The sequence below is a fragment of the Sus scrofa genome, chromosome 3 (genome assembly GCF_000003025.6).
Source record: "Sus scrofa isolate TJ Tabasco breed Duroc chromosome 3, Sscrofa11.1, whole genome shotgun sequence".
Lineage (NCBI taxonomy): Eukaryota > Metazoa > Chordata > Mammalia > Artiodactyla > Suidae > Sus > Sus scrofa.
The window spans coordinates 13,943,207-13,962,634 of record NC_010445.4 but is presented as its reverse complement, the minus strand read 5'-3'; the positions used below and the strand labels follow the sequence as shown (position 1 = coordinate 13,962,634).

The window sequence follows — 19,428 nt, the reverse complement described above, 5'->3', positions numbered from 1 at the left end:
GTCCACCTAAAGACGAGTGGATAAAGAACATGTAGCACATATATTCAATGGAATACTACTGAGCAAAAAAAAGAAAAAAAGAAAAGAAATAGGAAGTTCCCATGGCAGTTCAGTGGTAATTAGCCCTACTAGTATCCATGAGGATGTGGGTTCACTCTCTGGCCTCACTCGGTGGATTAAGGATCCGGCATTGTCGTGAGCTGTGGTGTAGGTTGAAGACACTGCTTGGATCCTGTGTTGCAGTGGCTGTGATATAGGCTGGAAGCTGTAGCTCAGATTTGACCCCTTGCCTGGGAATTTCCATATGCCACAGGTACTGCCCTAAAAAAAAAAAAAAAAAAAAAAAAAAAAAAAAACAATGAAATAATGCCATTTGCAGCAACATGGATGGATCTAGAGATTATCATTCTAAGTTACTCAGACCACGAAAGACAAGCATCATATGCTATCACTTACATGCTGAATTATTTTTAAAAAAAAAAAAAAAGGATAGAGGGGGTTGTTGCAGCTACTGTGTAAGTTGCAACTGCAGCTCAGATATGATCCTTGGGCTGGGAACCCCATATACCTTGAGGTAACCAAAAAATTTTAAAAGGACATGGACACAAATGAACTTATTTGCAGAACAGAAACAGACTCACAGACTTTTAAAACAAACTTATGGTGACCAAAAGGGACAGGTGGGGGAGAGGGATGGACTGGGGGTTTGGGATTGGCAAACCACACTGAGGCGTATGAAATGACTGGCCAACCAGGACCTGCTGTATGGCACAGAGAATTCTACCCAACATTCTTTGATAACGTAAATGGGAAAAGAATCCGAAAAAGTATGGATGTGGGTGTTTCTGCTGTGGCTCAGCAGGAGGAGGACCTGACATTGTCTCCATGAAGATGTGGATTTGATCCCTGGCCTTGCTCATTGGGTTAAGGACCCAGCATTGCCACGAGCTGAGGCGGAGGTCACAGATGTGGCTCAGATCTGGCGTTGCCATGACTGTAGCTTAGGCCTGCAGCTGCAGCGTGGATTCAATGCTAGCCTGGGGAACTTACATATCATATCGCAGCCATTAAAAAAAAAGAAGAATGGATGTGAATATATGCACAGTCATTTTGTTGTATAGTGCTAATTATCAAAACATTGTAAATAACTATAATTCAATAAGACTTTTTAAAAAGAAAAAAATATATGCATAAAAAAATACAAGTTTTAAATTTTTTATAACTTTCTATAAGGGGAAAATCTATCCTGAACAAGTCTTATGTAACTTTAAAGAGGAAGGCAAGAGAGATAAATGGGCAGGATGGAGCAGGGAAGGAAAAGGAAATTCATGTAAACATTGTCACTGGGCTGTGGGGAGGGGAAATTCCTTGATGAAAAAACAAACAAATAAACAAACAAAAACCTTAAACACATCTGTTCCCTTTGTGTCCAGATGAGGTTAAGGTGAGGTTAAGGAACTAGCGTTTATTGATTCTGAGTATGGAGAAGGTCCTCTACACCCACAATCTTGGTCAATAGTCCCGACAGCTCTGCAAGGGAGCCAATGCTATCTGTAATCTACACAGGACACAATCTGCCTGAAACACACCTGGGCTTTACTCTCAGACTCAGAGAGGCCCAGCCACTTGGCCCTGACCACCAGCTCCTCTGCTGGAGTGAGGGAGCAGAGAGCCCAGACTCCCTGGAGCAAACCTCGCTGTGCAGGGGTCCTCATGCATCGTGTTTGCTACAAGATTTGTGAAAGTGATTCCAGAGCTCCTATCTGCACTGCTTTTTGTGACACAGCACCTTCAACAATCTCTATTCAGCAGACACATAGCAGTTCCCTCGCAGGGTCAGTGATTATCACTGAGGGAACTCCTGTGGAAGGAGTTCTAAGAATGACTTATTTATTAAAATGGCCAGTCAGGCCTCATGGTGAAAGAATATAAAGACGGAATGCTATTAGAAAATACTTACCTCCAAGAACAGCAAAGTGAGCTGCTAACTCCCATTACTGGACCCACCTTAGAGAAACTCTGGGAAAGAAAGGTTGAGTGACTCAGACTGCTCACAGGCAGAGATTTTCAGTAGAGCAGTACACATTCCAAAACCGCTCCTGGTTTGAAGGCATTCGTCAGCTTTTAAGTATATTTCAGACGTCAAGCATGATCACAGAGACTGAGAGACAGACTCACCAACTGGAATTTTATGGGTCAAGGCGAAAGAAATGTGGAAAACAACCAGAAAGAACTCTAATGCTGCAGAAGACCAGCAGCAACAACTCTGATGACGGCAGCAGACCATGCTCTTGGCCTTCTATCTGCAGTGGCAGCCAATGGCCTTGACCCTGGATTGCTTCGCTGTTGGGGCACTGCCTGGCAGAAAAACTGAAGAATGATCTGTACAGCAACTCTCAAGTATTGAGTATCCCAGGAAGCAGAGGGCAAACACGAGAAGATGAGAAATAGGAGGAGGAAGAACCCTTTTGAAAAATGTCCTCCTTAATAGTCTCAGTAGGTATTTAATTTCTATTTTTTCCCTCTTCTTTGAATTCACAAGGCCAAATCTTCCAGTCAAATTAGGGTGCAGTAAAGCATTAAGTCAGCATTCAACAGGTTTAATTACTGTGTAAATGAAAGAAATTATTATTCATTCATGACATTTATTTCAGATCCAATGCTAGCTGCTTTTATATAAAGTTGAGGGTGGGGGAAGTAAAACTTAGATGGAGAGAAAAGAACAAGAACTAGGATATATAATTACAGCTGTATTTCTTTGCCAAGTATTACTGGGCCCAAACAAAAAGTGCTTGTTTGCTCTCTTGAGAAAAAGCATGTGATCCATCAGTGGTGGTTCTAAAGAAAGCCTCCTCTCTCCTGGCACTTGGTTGGATGCGATAGGTACACCAATATTTGAAATGCCACTAAGAGAGGCCTTATTAAGGCCACAAAGGCTAGGAGAGCCCATTGTGGTTCAGACGTCCTGAACTCTGGGAACAATTCTAGCAGTCAGGCCTGACAAACTAATGGATAGCCCCCTCCTCCAGGAGAGAAAAAGGGCCGGGTGCTGCTATCAGAACTATTGGACAAAGCGTTTTTTTCTAATGAATTTCCACAGAATGAACATCTCCCACAAGCAGATAAGAAACATGAATACATACATACCCCAAAAACAAATTTCATGTGGTATTTATGTTTAATTCTCATCTGTCTGCCTGGTGGAAGAGACAGCAAGAGAGGGTGCTGGGGAGCTATTTCAAAATAGGGAGAAATATCTGTCCACAGATCAGCGTGCCATTGAATGGGAGATAATCTGCTCCCTGAGTTGCTAAACCTCCGTGATTTTATCAGAATATAGTTAGTGCCTTCCATAATCCCACTGAAATGCTCTAGGTTTTCCAAAGAACACTGTGAACAAAGTCAAATGCCTAATCACAACATATCATCTTCCAGCTTCAAGATATTCACACAAACACATGAGAACACACACACACAAACACTGAGAGATAGTTTTGGAACCAGTTTTTCTTAAATCTTCCCTAAACCTCCAACAACTAGCATTTAATTACTACAAATACGACAACAGTTAAGAATTGGCAGTAACAAGCACAGCGTGTTTTAAAACCTGAGGCCACACAAGTTGTGGACAAGAAATTACTGTTGAACAATTTAGAGAGATTTAAGGGCCAAGCGCAACTCTCAGAGGCAATAATAATGAAGCTGGGATTGCTAAGGTTGAAGGTTTTCCTGTACATTTAGAAGACCAATGAGTAAACTGAGCTGATGAAAAAAACAAGTTTTGTAGACCTTCAATATTCCCTGAGACTATATATCTAAACTGGACGTAAAACTTTCTGCTTGGGTCAGTTCCAATGTTTCAATGTCCAGCACTTTCTGCTTGGGTCAGTTCCCATGTTTCGATGTCCAGGGGCAAGGATCTATTTGAGGATAATGGAACTAGCTTAGGAACCATCTGCATAAAGAAGTTATGAGTCTGAAGACAAAATTACTTATGCTTTATTATTGTAACAATTACTGAGAAATGTAGTCACGTTATTTCGACAAATCAATGCAACAGTTACATGTATTAATACTTGACTGAGAGTTCGAATTAAATCAGCAGCTTGGTATCCAGTCAATCTTCTGGTCTAGCACCAGATTTCCTCAATTCCTGACTTTCCAATTTTATTTATTTATTTTTATTTTTATTTTCTGCTTTTTAGGGCTGCAATCATGGCACACAGAGGTTCCCAGGCTAGGGGGTCTAATCAGAGCTACAGCTGCCAGCCTACACCACAGCCACAGCCATACAGGATCTGAGCCACGTCTGCAACCTTCACCACAGCTCACAGCAATGCCGGATCCTTAACCCACTGAGCAAGGGCCGGGATCGAACCCACAACCTCATGATTCCTAATCAGATTCATTTCAACTGTGCCACAACGGGAACTCCTGACTTTCCCATTTCAAACTGTGAACATGTTAAGCAAAGAAGTATGGGTGGAAGCCCAATTAATAAATCTGTCTTAATTTTTCCGTCAACATATCCCTAAAGCTCAATAGAGGATCAGAGCCGTCATCACCACAAGCTAGGTTTTCCTGGGGCCTGAAGCAGGAAGCATTATTATTTCTGCCTGCACACTGTCTAAGCCCTGTTCTCGTTTCCTTTAAATCTCTGACTTTTCTCAAGTCACTGTCCCAAATTCTACCTTTTACTCCACTAGGGAGTGTCTCCTGTTACTTTAATTTGAGCTGGGCCTTAAAAGAAATGACCTTCCTTCCCCCACCTTTAGAAAAGGAAAGAAAGATAATCAGAAATTTTTTTAAATGTATTTTTAAACCTTATTATTGTTTGTGCTGCCTTGGCACCTTTTCTTCATTTGTCAGTGAACTGCAATCTCAAGTCCCCTTTGATGAATTCACCCGACCTACCGCAGGGTCCCAGCAGTTGGGGAACAGCTCAGAGGGTCCTGAGAATTAGGGTGTGGATGTGACACAGGTCCAGCCAGAAGTGACCAATTTAAGAATGGCCGCATGACCAGTGTCAGACCACACAGGGGTGGCAGCAAGATTCTCGCTGGAAAGGACAAGAAGGAAGTTTACTCTCCCAGGACTACTGAGCTGGCAGAACATTAGTCGTCTCTGCCTCTACACCAGAGATGCCAAAACAGAGGGATGGAGATTTCTGAAAACAATGAGCTCCTGAAATTCAGATCTATTAGCTCGGTTTACCCCTTAACTCTGTGATTATTTGATAAAAGTTTGAGTTGAGGCTAAGATGCAGCAATGTGCTACCAATTTATGTTAAAAGTAGTACTATCTTTTTATCTGATTCTGTAGCTCTCGTGTAACCACACTTCTTTTCAACCATCCTAAACATCCTCTAAGCAATACCTCAAAAAGTCTTCCCAGATGACTGCTCCAAGTACACTCAGAGGCAGACAAGCTGCTTACCCCTCTACTCCAGCTCAACCATTGCTATGCAACGGGTCAGGTACTACCACATGTGACCTAATCAATCATTATATATCACCTGCTCTTGTTATTCTTGTATACTCATGTCAGGCTGTGAAGCTTCCACAACAAGGATATACTACTACCCCAGAAGAGCTGAGTTTACTCTCACCCTATCCCTGGCTCTACTGCTTTAGATTTCTCTGACCTCTGCTTCTCACATTTTTAATGCTAAGCTAATAATACCTGCTTTGGAGTTCCCATCGTGGCGCAGTGGTTAACAAATCCGACTAGGAACCATGAGGTTGCCAGTTCGGTCCCTGCCCTTGCTCAGTGGGTTAAGGATCCGGAGTTGCTGTGAGCTGTGGTGTAGGCTGCAGACGCGGCTCGGATCCTGTGTTGCTGTGGCTCTGGCGTAGGCCGGTGGCTACAGCTCCAATTCGACCCCTAGCCTGGGAACCTCCCATATGCCGCGGGAGCGGCCCAAAGAAATAGCAAAAAAAAAAAAAAGCCAAAAAAAAATAATAATAATACCTGCTTTACTTTTTCCAGCTTTCTTAAGATATAACTGACATACGGCGTTTTATAAGCAGCAGGTATATAAATGTGGAGTTGATACACTTGTACATTGCAAAATGATTATAATAATGTCAGCTGTAAATCATAATTGTGATAACAAAGTTTTATGTACCTTGTGAACATAAGTCGAAAACTTTAAAGCACTAAGTAAATGATGACGATGATGTCTGCTATATGTCCCTCAGCAGATCTGTGAATAAGCATAGTGGGGAAGGGAACCACCAACCTCACCTGCTCCTTAAGTTCCTATGCTCCTCTCCTATCCCACAGAGACACAACCACTAAGTAATGCAATGGACAGGAGCATCAGCAAAAATGCCATGCAGAGGATCTGACCAGTGGACCAATATGAGATTTCAGGGCTCTAGGATAAAAGGATTTTAACACCGATATCTTTGTCTAATTGTGTCTTTCCCATATTGAGAGGACACCATGCAGACACATGTAAATATAAGATGTAAAAATAAAAAAGTTATAGGTATATTATAGAGAAGGTATGTTCTACCCTCAGTTACCCACCGAGTTATTTTAAAATAAAGACGAAAGATGTCTTAGGGTAGAAAGCACTCAGATATCAAGACAAACTCTGTATTTCACAAGGTAAGTTTGGGAAAATAACTGCCTGTATTTCAGCCTCAGTTTCCAAGTTTTTAAAGTAAAGGGTTGAGATTGTTTGAGTTCCAAGGTCTTTCTCAGCTCTATGATAATTTTCGGTAAAAGAATGTTTTAATAGCATATTTAGGTTTACAATAAAATTGAAAGGAAGGTACAGAGAGTTTCCATATACTTCCTGCCCTGACACATGCATGGCCACCCCCACGCATTTTGGTAGGGCAACATTACTCACCAGAGTGGCACTTTTCTTTCTTTTCTTTTCTTTTCTTTTTTCTTTTCTTTCCTTCCTTCCTTCCTTCCTTCTTTCTTTCTCTTCCTCTTTCTTTCTTTCTAGGGCTGCACTTGTGGCACAAGGCGCTCTCTCTCTCTCTCTCTCTCTCTCTCTCTCTCTCTCTCTCTCTCTCCTTTTAGGGCTGCACTTGTGGCACATGGAGGTTCCCAGGCTAGGGGTTGAATCAGAGCTACAGCCACCAGCCTACGCTGTATCCAAGCCAAGTCTTCAACCTACACCACAGCTCACGGCAATGCCGGATCCTTAACCCACTGAGCAATGCCAGGGATTGAACCTGCATCCTCATGGATACTAGTCAGATTCGGTTCTGCTGAGCCACAACAGCAACTCCCTTATTTTTCTTTTGTGATACTAGGAATGCACCTACACTGACAGATCATAGTCACGCAAAGTTCTATGATAACTTTCAACTTCCTAACGACTTAGATTACCATATCACATACTAGTTAATTTCCTTATATTTCAATTGATCTGTAAACACACAGAAATAAGTCTAAAGTTTCCATTCTTCTAGTGTCATGCAGTGAACAACTCATCCTTGTTCTCCAAATGTATTAACAATGGTCTCATTCCTTGAATGTTTTAAGGAAATTTCCATCCAAGGACTACCTATGGGGGAGACCACCTGGGATGCAGTGACAACCAGCTACCTCATCTGTTTTCATCAGCTAGGTTTTCTGTTAGTGAGCTGCTCCTGTCATGATTCTGACAGGACACCTGGATGGATGGGGCAATCCTGGAGAATCACAGATCATTCTAGAAAGGCCCACAGGAAAAACAAAATGTTTAATTCACACTGCTGTGGCCCAGATCTGTCTTCCATCTTACCTTTCTGAAATGTTTTCCTACCCTATCACCTCAGCAGGTCTCCCTGGACCTCAAATCGTTTTACTAAAAGCACACATAAAATTCAACTCTACTCTTCAGTGAAGAAAAAGGAAGGCATGAAGAGGTCCCTGTACTGATCTCTCCTGGAATGTCAAGACGGACCTGTGCTCACGAGACACTGCATTAGTGGCTCTCTGCTCCATGTCCTCGGCCCGCTTCATCATCACTGACGACTTTCACATGAATTAAACACAAGATTTCTCCTTTCCTCACAAGATCCCATATCTCTTCTTCCAACTGTCCAGTATTTCCACCAGGGACTGCAGATTAGCTCTGTTCTTTCAGCCTTAAGTCTACATAAATACAGCCACCAGCATGAAGAGCCACCACTTCAGGGAACACTGACAATGTGCCAGGGACCACCTTATCCAAATGCCTTTCAGAGATTATCTCTTAGTTTTCCAGAACCAACTCTATCAAGTATATATTATTAAGCCCTATTTTACTGATGAGGAAACTGAGACCCAGGAAGGTGAGGTAGCATGCAGAAATTCAGACTGCAGCTTTGTATTTCTTTTCTTTTTTCTTTTCTCTCTCTCTCTCTTTTTTATTTGTTTCTTTTTAGGCTCACACCTGTGGCACATGGAAGTTTGTGGGCCAGGAGATGAACTGGAGCTGCAGTTGCGGGCCACAACCACACCACGGCAACTTGGGATCTGAGCTACATCTGCAACTTACACCACAGCTCGCAGCAATGCTAGGTCTTTAACCCACTGAGCAAGGCCAGCGATTGAACCCATATCCTCATGGATACTAGTTAGGTTCTTAACCCACTGAGCCACAATGGGAACTCCAAGCTTTGTATTTCTGTATTTGTTTTTTAATTACCTTCTTCTGTATGGAGAACAGACCTACTCTTGATTTTTTTTATTGAGCTATACTTGATTTACAATGTTGTGTTAGTTTCATGTGTACAATCACAGTGATTCAATTTATTATAAATATATACAAAATATATAAAACATATGTATTTTTATATGTGTTACATACAGTTTTTTCAGATGTTTTCCCCCTTACAGGTAACTATGAAATATTGAGTGTAGCTCTCCATGCCATACAGGAGATCCTTGATATTTATTTTACATATGATAGTGTGTATATGTGAGTCCCAGCCTCCACCTCTTCCCCCTTTGGTAACCATGTGTGTTTTTTTATATCTGTGGGTCTATTTCTATTTTCTAAATAAGTTCAGTTGTTATCTTTTTTTTTAGATTCCCACATAAGCAATATCATATGATACTTGTCTTTGTCTGGCTTACTTCACTTAGCATGATAATTTCTAGGTCCATCCATGTTGCTACAAATGGCATTATTTCATTATTTTTTATGACTAAATCATATTCAACTGCGTGTGTTTATATGCGTGTATGTTTACATATATGTGTATGTGTAGATACACACATACATACATGTACGCGCACGCACGCACACCCCACATTCTTTATCCATTCCTCTGTTGATGGACATTTAAGTGTTTCCATGTCTTGGCTATTGCAAATAGGGCTACTATAAACATAGGGGTACAGGTATCTTTTCAAATTAGAACTTTCTCTGAATATATGTCCAGGAGTGGGGTTGCAGGATCCCACAATAGCTCTCTTTTTAGTTTTTAAGGACAGATTTATTCTTATGTCCTATGTGTACCTAATGTCCAATTTCACACATTTAAAAGGCAGCAACAACTATCAACATACCATCTCAAGCCTCAAAATTGAGAGAAACAATCCATGGAACCATGAGCTTGTGTGCATTCACAACTAAATGACCAGCCAGTCCTTTTCTCTGTCTTCTTCCCACTCATCCTACACCTCAAACATTTATTAAATAACTATTAAGTGTTAGATACTGGGCGAGAGGCTGTCTGTTCTCCAATAGTGGCTCTGAGGAGCTCAACTAATCATTTCGGATTCATGATTTCAACAACTTTTCTACCTAGTCTAGAATGCTATACATAATAAATGAATCTTATCCTCAACTTTTCCTTAAAACATGCTTAAATATTTCCTTAAAAATGCTTACAGTGTGAGCATTTTTTTCAAACAAGTTTACTGAGGCAAAAATGATGCACAATAACTGACATAAAATGCACTGCACAAAAATTGAGAGCACTTTGAACCATGAGGTCAACATACTCGCCAGAGATCAAGAGCTCACTCCACTAAAACATTCCACAAGTGCCCACACACAATGCTGAGCATTAGCAGATTCACCAAATTCAAGCCTGGACCATCCTGAGTTGCAGATGATTATATGTTACAAATTCCTGGGGTCACAGAACCATGAATGAGTTTGACAGACAATTACCATGCAATTTACTCCAAAGCACTTCTCAACCCACATTCCAGCAAAGCTATCCTGTACAAAACCATGATATACTCAAAACCTGTCTCTAAGTGTCCTCTTCCTTTTTTTCCAGCACTTCTTCAACCTGTACTTTCTCCTACTTATGTATGCTCTACCACTTCTTTCATTAAAAAGTGCTCCTAGGGAAGAGGGTGTTAAAAATCATTCACAGTTAAGTTAGCAAATCACTACGATGAGTGAGCTTAATGGATTACTACTCCCAGCAGTACTGGAAATTAAACAGGAAATCAGTGTCTCAATGTTCACCTCAGACCATGAGCTAGTTCCAGGGGGTATGGTACTCTAGCCAATCCACTATTTTCCTGATATCTTGCAGGCAGCCATGAATCTACTTTTAGTCATTTGGTTCTGGTTCACTCACACACTTAGTAAATATTTACTGGGTGCCCATCACCTTCTAGCCAGTGCTCTGGGTACCAGAAAAACAGCAGTGCACAAAACAGACAAAAACTCTGCCCTGGAGGAGTTCACAGTATATAGGAGGGGGTCATGTCCAATAAACAATTCAACATATGATGTATAATGATGACGGTTGACAGTAAATGTGATCCATTTTTGCAAATCTACATACAAAAGATATGAGAGGCTCATTGTCTTGTTTAAATGACGACTCAATGCCCAACAAAAGCCAGAAAACCTAGCACTGAATTCCACTGCTAGCGCCAGTCAAGTTCTGCCATCTTGGCCAAGTTGCACATTCCTCTGAATTCTTCCTAATGGAGAAAAGTCTGGGCTGGAAGATTTCTAAACTCATCTTTTTAGATTTTCTAACTGGATCATGGATGAATATACGCCACAAAGAGAAGACTGTAAGACAAGTCATACTGTTAATCCTCTGCAGGAAAACTCTTACTAAAAAGCAAATATTCTTTATGTCACTAGAGTCATCAACCTTTCAAGAGGCACTTACCACATTCCTGCAGCCAACAACAATGGAAAGGCAGTTTGAGTACAGCTGGTAGACGCATTATCAAGGTTCTGCTCAGATAAGCATTCATATTCACATTTCCTCTTGCCTTCCTCCTTGTCCCAACCCCCCAGAAGTCTTTTTGTTTTGAAGAACAATAACTCCTTTTTTTCCTTCTTTTTAAGGTTGCACCTGTGACACATGGAAGTTCTTGGCTAGGGGTCATATCAGCACTGTAGCTGCCAGCCTATACCACAGCCACAGCAACACCAGATGCAAGCTGCGTCTGCAACCTACACCACAGCTCACAGTAGTGCTGGGTCTTTAATCCACTGAGGCCAGGGATCGAACCAGCATCCTCATGGATATCAGTCAGGCTCTTAACCCACTGAACTACAATAGGAACTCCAACAATGACTATTTTTATCTTTCAAGTTTGAAATAATGTATCACCTGGCATGATATGAAAATGAACTAGCAATTTTAAAACCAATCAAATGTTCAAAATTCCACACTAAGGATAACGAATGATCAAAACTGGTAAACACGGAGTTCCCGTCGTGGCGCAGTGGTTAACGAATCCGACTAGGAACCATGAGGTTGCGGGTTCGGTCCCTGCCCTTGCTCAGTGGCTTAAGGATCCGGCATTGCTGTGAGCTGTGGTGTAGGTTGCAGACGTGGCTCGGATCCCGCGCTGCTGTGGCTCTGGCGTAGGCCGGTGGCTACAGCTCCGATTCAACCCCTAGCCTGGGAACCTCCATATGCCGCGGGAGCAGCCCAAGAAATAGCAACAATAACAACAACAACAACCAAAAAGACAAAAGACAAAAACAAACAAACAAACAAACAAACAAACAAACAAACAAACAAAACCTGGTAAACACATTTTCCCCTCCCTAGACACACACACCATGAATTTAAACCAAAATGCTTCCACTAGGAGGCAACCCAATAGATGCTCGGGATTATAGGCTGCTTCCTTCTATAGTACCTTCCTAATCTTGATTTCTGATATACTAAAGAATATTGTTTGTCCACAGAGAACCACTTGATGAGTAGATTCCATTAAAAGTATCTAAATATAATAACGAAAAACCATTTCATCACTTTATCTCATCCAATAAAGATGGAACCTAGGGAGTTCCCGTCTTGGCACTGTGGCAATGAATCTGACTAGGAACCACGAGTTGCGGTTTGATCCCTGGCCTCATTCAGTGGGTTAAGGATCCGGCATTGCTGTGACCTGTGGTGTAGGTCGCAGGCATTGCTGTGGCTCGGCTCCGGCATAGGCTGGCAGTAACAGCTGTGATTAGACCCCTAAACCTAGGAACCTCCATATGCTGAGGGTATGGCCCTAAAAAGACAAAAGACCAAAAAAAAAAAAGATGAAACCTAGATAGCAGGTAGCCCTTCACAGGGTTTGGAAGTGATGAAAAATCACTTTAAAGTAATCACTGCTTTTCCACACTTAATTTCTCTTTATTGTATTTCCCCCAATCTTAATTGTGAAAATATTTAAACCTACAGAGAAGTTGAAATGACTATAATGAATGTTCATTTACTCTTTATTCACTATTGTAATATTTTGCCACAAATTTCACAAATTAACATTTTGTCAGATGTACCCACCGTCTATCCCCCTCCATCATTTCCCAACTTTCCACACTCAATGCATTTACACGCACACATGCACACACACACTGTGTAGAACCACTTTCTACACTTTGTAGAACCACTTGAAGACAGTTGCAAACCCTTATATCAGCATGAATCTAAGCAAAAGGAGATTCCTCTTCATAACTGAATCAGCATTAACATACTCAAGAGTTACATATTCATTTAATAACAATCATATAATAAAGTCCAATTTTCAAATTCCCCTAGTTGTCCCTGAAGGATTTTTATAACATTTCCCTCGACCAGAGATCTGATCTAAGTTTATAATACTCTGCTTCCTTGACTGTCATATCTTTTTAGCCCCCGTAAATCTATCGCCTATTCATTTAATCTAGTGTAACACAGTTAGGGATCCAATGTTCTATGATCATCTAGAACAATCATAATGTTCCATGTGAAGTGAATTCCAGTGTCAAAATACTCTTATAAATAACTAAAAAAATGTTTTAATCCATCTGAGAGAAAGATTGGTGGGATGAGGAATAGCTTTTAAATATTATAGACTTAAAATTTTCAATCTTTTCTTTCTTTTTTTTTTTCCGTCTTTTTAGGGCCCCACCCACGGCATATGGAGGTTCCCAAGCTAGGGGTCTAATGGGAGCTGTAGCCGCCAGCCACAGCCACAGCCACAGCACCGCCAGATCCAAGCTGTGTCTGCGACCTACACCACGGCTTATAGCAATGCCGGATCTTTAACCCACTGTGAGAGGCCAGGGATCAAACCTGCGTCCGCATGGATGCTAGCCACGTTCGCTAACCACTGAACCACGATGAGAACTCCCAAAATTTTCAATGTTTTCATCTTAATATTGTCTTTTTGCCCAAGTACACATACTCCAAATGCAGGTTGTGCAAAACTAATCACTTGACATGATGGACCATGTCCTGGATGTCAAACCTGCTGCTTTTGCAACTCCAAGACATAAGCCATGAGACGTAAAAGAATTTTCTTTAAAGATTGGCAAGGGCTACCAGTATGTGAGTCAGAGATAACCACCAAATTAACCAAATAATTACTATTAATTTGTTTCCAACTGTTAAATCAGAATCTCAGACATGGTAGTGCCCGCCAAAAATCAGATTAAAAATTTAAAGGAATATAATTTAATCTAGTAATAACTAAGTTCCAACATCAAATGTGGTTAACTTTTCAGCACAAATAAAAAATAATAATGTTAACATACGTAAGATATCTATTGCGCCCTTCAATTTTCAGAAAATTTAGTTCTTCAAGAAAGAAGCACAGTCCTAGTCAAGGAGGAAGGCCAGGCGACTCTTAAAAAAACTGAAAAGTTTGCATTGGTCTTTGGCCAAAATAAATAAAGTTCTGACCTGGAAACTGGCTTTGCTGCCAAGAACAGCCATAGTGGTGGGAAGGAAGAAGTCGTTATGACCAAAAAGATTATTTTTCAAGCAAGCCTGACTCCAGATTCCAGAGAAGAATTCCAATTACCAATTGCAAGTTGTGGGAGTTCCCGTCTATGGCTCAGTGGTTAACAAATCCGACTAGGAACCAATAGGTTGGTGGGTTTGATCCCTGGCCTTGCTCAGTGGGTTAAATCTATGAGCTGTGGTGTAGGTCGCAGACGTGGCTCGGATCCCACGTTGCTGTGGCTCTGGTGTAGGCTGGTGGCTACAGCTCTGATTCGACCCCTAGCCTGGGAACTTCCATATACCATGGGAAGCAGCCCTAGAAAAGGCAGAAACACACACAAAAAAAAACCAAACAAAAGAAACCAATTTCAAATTGTAGGAAACACTGCGTGCAGGAAGTGAATCTAATTTATTTGTTTAAATTGTTATTATAGCACCTGCCATGCAACAGGGGCTTGTTTGGCCCATTTATACATTTATCCATCAAATATCGATCCAGTGCACTCACTGCATGTCAGGCAATGAACCAGCTACTGAGGATATAACAGTGAATAATATCCTAAAGGTCCTGCTTTCACTGAACTTACTTTCAATAAGAAATGACAAACAAACAAACAAAAAAAAAACCCTAAATAAGATAGATTTATAAGATAAATTTCTTATGAATATATTTATATATACACAGGGTAATTTCAAAGAAGATCATTTCAGATGGCTGTAAGTGATATAAAGGAATTAAAAAGAAAAACGATACAAGAAGAAATAAGTAAAAGGGGCAGACATGGATGGATGATCAGAGAAGATTGACACTGAAGAAGCAATGTTTGAACTGAGATCTAAGGGCCAAGATAAAACCCACCACAGGAGAATACATGGTAGAGAAAGGTAAGGCTGATGAGGGATTCCTGAAAGTCTAGAGGGACAGAGGGATAAAAGTGAGTAAGGGTCACCTAGGACCTCAGAGGCCATGACCAAGTGTTGAGGTTTTATTCTGAGTGACATGAGAAGCTGGAGGATTTTGAACAGCAGAATGCTAAACAGTAACCTATGTTTCTAAAAGATTCATCAAGAGCTCCCATCATGGCTCAGCAGGAATGAATCTGACTAGCTTCCATGAGGACGCAGGTTCAACCCCTGGCCTCGCTCAGTGGGCTAAATGATCTAGTGTTGCCATTAGCTGGGATGTAGGTCACATATGCGGCTTGGATCTGGCATTGCTGTGGCTATGGTGTAGGCCAGTAGCTACAGCTCCTGATTCGACCCCTAGCCTGGGAACCTCCATGTGCCATGAGTGTGACCCTAAAAAGACAAAAAAATAAAAGGTTTCTTTCCTTAAAAAAGACACATGCACCTACATGTTCACTGCAGCCCTATTCACAATCACCAAGACATGAAAACAACCCTACTGTCCATCAACAGATGACTGGATTGGGAAGATGTGGTATATATACATAATGGAATACTACTCGGCCATAAAAAAGAATGAAATAATGCCATTTGCAGCAACATGGATGGAACTAGAGACTCGTCCTGAGTGAAGTAAGTCAGAAAGAGAAAGACACATACCATATGATATCACTTATATCTGGAATCTAAGGTAAGGCACAAATGAACCTTTCCACACAAAAGAAAATCATGGACTTTCATAATAGACTTGTGGTTGCCAAGGGGAAAGGGGAGGGAGTGGGTGGTTGGGGAGCTTGGGGTTAATAGATACAAACTATTACCTTTGGAATGTATAAGCAATGAGATCCTGCTGTGAAGCACTGAGAACTATGTCTGGTCACTTATGATGAAACATGATAATGTGCGAAAATAGAATGTGTACATGTATGTGTAACTGGGTCACCATGCTGTACAGTAGAAAAAATTGTGGGGAAATAACTATTAAAATAATAATAAAATGAAAGGTTCGTCATATTGCCTGACATATGCAGAATGACAAAACTATCACCACAATGAAAACTAGTGAATCCTGTGTCCCCACCTCATTGTTTATGTCATCAATTACATTTCTAGGACTATTAAAAGAGGCAAAAGCACACAATGAAAGCACTGTGAAGGCAGTGGCAGTAGATCAATGAAGCCAAATAGCTACTGGATTTGGGTCCCTACCTCTGTTCAAGGACAGAGACAAGGCTGATCTATAAGGAAACACAGCACACTTTGCACATGCTCCAAATGTATGTGGGGGAGTCACATCAGCAAGCTACCAGAATAAGAGATACCAATCTCTGTCCCCTCACTCACCCCATAAAATTATGTAGCTACTCATGAACAGAAGTAGTCCTTAGAGGGCCCAAGAATCCAATTAAGAAAAGAGTGAAGCAACCAAAAAAAGAAAGGAAGGAAGGAAGAAAGAAAGAGTAACTGCACAGACAAGATCACTGGGGAAATGGCCTTGGCTGAGACATCAAGAGATGGCTAGGAACGAAAAAGAAAATAGTGGGAGCTTTCAGCATCAAACAGAAAACTGGTGCCATCATGGTCCCCAGTGGCATGCTCTGCAAAAGATACTGGCAGCCTTTAATGATAAAGACTTCAACAGCCTCCAGAATAGCAGCAGATCCCCAGAGAGAGGCCCTGATATTCACCTTCCAGAAGGAGCTGCTGCTGTATTTTCCCAGAAACAGGTGAAACTGCCTTCCATCACACCACCACACATGCCTCAAACTCTGCAAAGTTCCATATGGACCCACACTTCAAACCCAAGCTCCACAGGCAGTCCGTGTGTATCTGCATCTAAGGCACCAGAGCTGCCACTGCCCTGTGACAGCCAGCACCCCAGACCCTGGAAGTGCAGTGGCTCAAAAAGCGTCTGCACTCCAGAATCTGCATCCATGGCTGCTCCATGGAAATCTGCACATCAGACACTAGTAGCATGGCTGCCAAAAACTCACCTGCAAGCTGAACCCGGCACAAAGAGGGTCCACTCAGCCACAACAACCCCAAGAAGAAAAAAGAGATAAGGAGAGCCTCAGAAGTTTTCAACACTGAAGACCCCAAAAGACCTCACTGCCGCTGGGACACTCCCAAGCTTGGCCAATGAGGCCTATTGTTCTCTCCCCCAATGATTGCCTGGCTGATAAGGCCTCAAAGAAATTATACCACTGGGCTTTTCCCAGAGCCAGAACTACCACATCCCTACCCAGAAAGCTGCCCTTGTACCTTCCCACAGGTCAAAATACTTCCCTATTAAAACCAATCCGTAAGAATAGAAAAGGCGACTGTTCCATCAAATATACAAAAAGTAACCTATTTCTGCTTGTGACAAAAAACACAAAATATACACACTCACACAAAAATCAAGGAAACATAACTATCAAAGGCACACAATAAGATCCCAATAACTGACACCCTCAAAATGATGATCTACAAACTGCAGAGAATTAAAAACATTTACTGAAAGGAAGCTCAATGACTTAGAAGAGAACATACATAGATGACTCAATAAAATTAGAAAAAAATACAGAAACAAAATGAGAAGTTCAATAGAAATAAGCATAAAAAAAAAAACCAATTGAGAGCAGCAACAGCAGACCTGATCAACAGAAGAACATGTGAACTAAAAGACAGTCATTTCAAATGCCCAGAGGAGAAAAAAAAAAAAAAAAAAAAAGATTGAAAAAGAGGGAAGAAAACCTACGTGAATCATGAGATACCACAAAATGAAACAATATTCTCACTACAGGAGTCCCAGAAGAAGGCAGCAGACAGGAGAAGGGGCAGAGAGCTTATCTAAAGAAAATATGGCTAAAAACCTCCCAAATCTTTTGAGACATATGGGCATGCAGGTACACAAGGCTGAGAGGAACCAACAGAGTCTCAACAAAAGGAAGATCTCTCCACCATTATCATAATACAATTTTCAAAAATTAAAGACAAAAAGAAATTTTGAAAGCAGCAATACAAAAGAAACACATCAAATTCAAAAGACCCTCCCCTCTCCCATAAGGCTAGTAGCAGATTTCTCAGCAGAAACCATGCAAGCTGAGAAGTAAGCTGGATGATATATTCAAAGTACTAAAAGAAAAACTGCCAACCAAGAATAATTTACCTGACAAATACATAATTCAAAAATTAAGAGAAAGGGAGAGCCTGTCGTGGCTCAGCAGCAATGAACCCGACTGGTATCCATGAGGATGCAGGTTTGATTCCTGGCCCTGCTCAGAAGGTTAAGGATCCAACATTGCCATAAGCTGTGGTGTATGTTTCAGACGCGGCTCGGATCCCGTGTTGCTGTGGCTGTGGCATAAGCCAGCAGTTACAGTTCCAATTCGACCCCTAGCCTGGGAACTTCCATATGCCATGGGTGCAGCCCTAACAAGCAAATTTGGGAAAAAAATAATAATAATAATAAGAGAAAAAGAAATTCCCTGAAAAATAAGAGCTGAGAGAATTCATCAACATTAGGCTGCCTTACAAGAAATGCTAAAAGATGAAATGAAAGGATGCTACTTAGTAACATGAGAACACATCTAAGTGTAAGGTAATTCAGAAAGTGTAATTCAGAATACTTTAATACATTAATGGTACTATATAAATCACTTTAGTATAAAATTTTAGTATACTATATTAATAGTATTAAAATGACTATAGCTATAATAATTTTGTATTAGGTATAATATATAAAAAGATGTAAAAATGTGACATAAAAAATACAAAATGTTGGAGGGGAAAGAATACGTGGTGGAAATTTTGCATGCAATCAAGTTCAGGTGTCATCAGCTTTAAACAGACTGTTTTGATGCTTTGTGTAAGCCTTGTTATGACCACAAAGCAAAAATGTATATAGATAACCAAAAGAGAAAGAAATTAAAGCATACCACTACAAGTCAACAAATAACAAATAATGAGGAGGGAGTAGAGAAAAGGGTACCCTCCTTCACTGTTGGTGGGAATGTAAATTGGTACAACTGCTATGTAAAAGAGTATGGAGGTACCTCAGAAAACTAAATACAGAACTACCCTTATGATACAGCAATCCCACTCCTGGGCCTGTATCTAGACAAAACATTCATGCAAAAAGATACATGCACCAGTATGTTCAACACAGAGCTAGTCACAACAGCCAAGACATGGAAACAACCTAAATGTCCACAGACAGATGAATGGATTAAGAAGATGTGGTACACGTATACAATGGAATACTGCCCAGGCATAAAGACAGACAAACTAATGCCAATTGCAGCACAACATGGATGGAATTAGAGATTCTCATACTAAGTGAAGTAAGCCAGAAAGAAAAAGGCAAATACCATAGGATATCACTTATTTATGGAATCTAAAATATGGC

General features: G+C 40.9%; 1 protein-coding gene across 1 annotated transcript in view; it reads right to left on the bottom strand.

Annotated features, from left to right (window-relative positions):
• AUTS2 (AUTS2, activator of transcription and developmental regulator) overlaps positions 1–19,428 on the bottom strand; it is a 1,228,927-nt gene that overhangs the window by 831,731 nt on the left and 377,768 nt on the right.